This window comes from Saprolegnia diclina (assembly GCF_000281045.1).
Source record: "Saprolegnia diclina VS20 unplaced genomic scaffold supercont1.144, whole genome shotgun sequence".
NCBI classification, from domain to species: Eukaryota; Oomycota; class Saprolegniomycetes; order Saprolegniales; family Saprolegniaceae; genus Saprolegnia; species Saprolegnia diclina.
In genome coordinates this window covers 85,325-85,868 of record NW_008246211.1, presented here as the reverse complement: position 1 = coordinate 85,868, position 544 = coordinate 85,325, and positions in this window count along the sequence as shown.

The window sequence follows — 544 nt, the reverse complement described above, 5'->3', positions numbered from 1 at the left end:
CGTTGGCGCCAGCATCCAATGACAGTGCTGGGTACCGCGTCCGTAGTCTGCATCAAAATATCGACTACTGCCGCGTCTTTCACGGTACCATTCACTCGCTCTGGCCGCCCTCCAACTACACTATTTGCGTCCTGCCGGTCGACACGGACGTCATGAGTGCGTTTCCTCGATGCTACTGTATCAAGGTTTCAACTCGATACTTCGTAGGCATGCCATACATCACGGACAAGAAAAATCACGTCTACACGTACCTTGCGATCGGCGTCGTGGCGCTTCTACTCATTGCCGTTGCGATATATTATCATGGGAAGCGGGTCGCCAAGACGGACCGCGCCGCCGATGACGACTACCTCGTCTCGTCGCTGTCGGTCAAGGAGCTCGAGACGCTCCAGATGCTGCAGCTCGACGCGTCAAGCCTCGTGGTGTCGGATGTCAAGCCGATCGCGTCCGGCGCGTTTGGCGACGTGTGGCGCGCCACGTACCTCGCCACCAACGCCACCGTGGTCATCAAGCGCAACAAAGACCGCCGACCCGAAGCCATCCA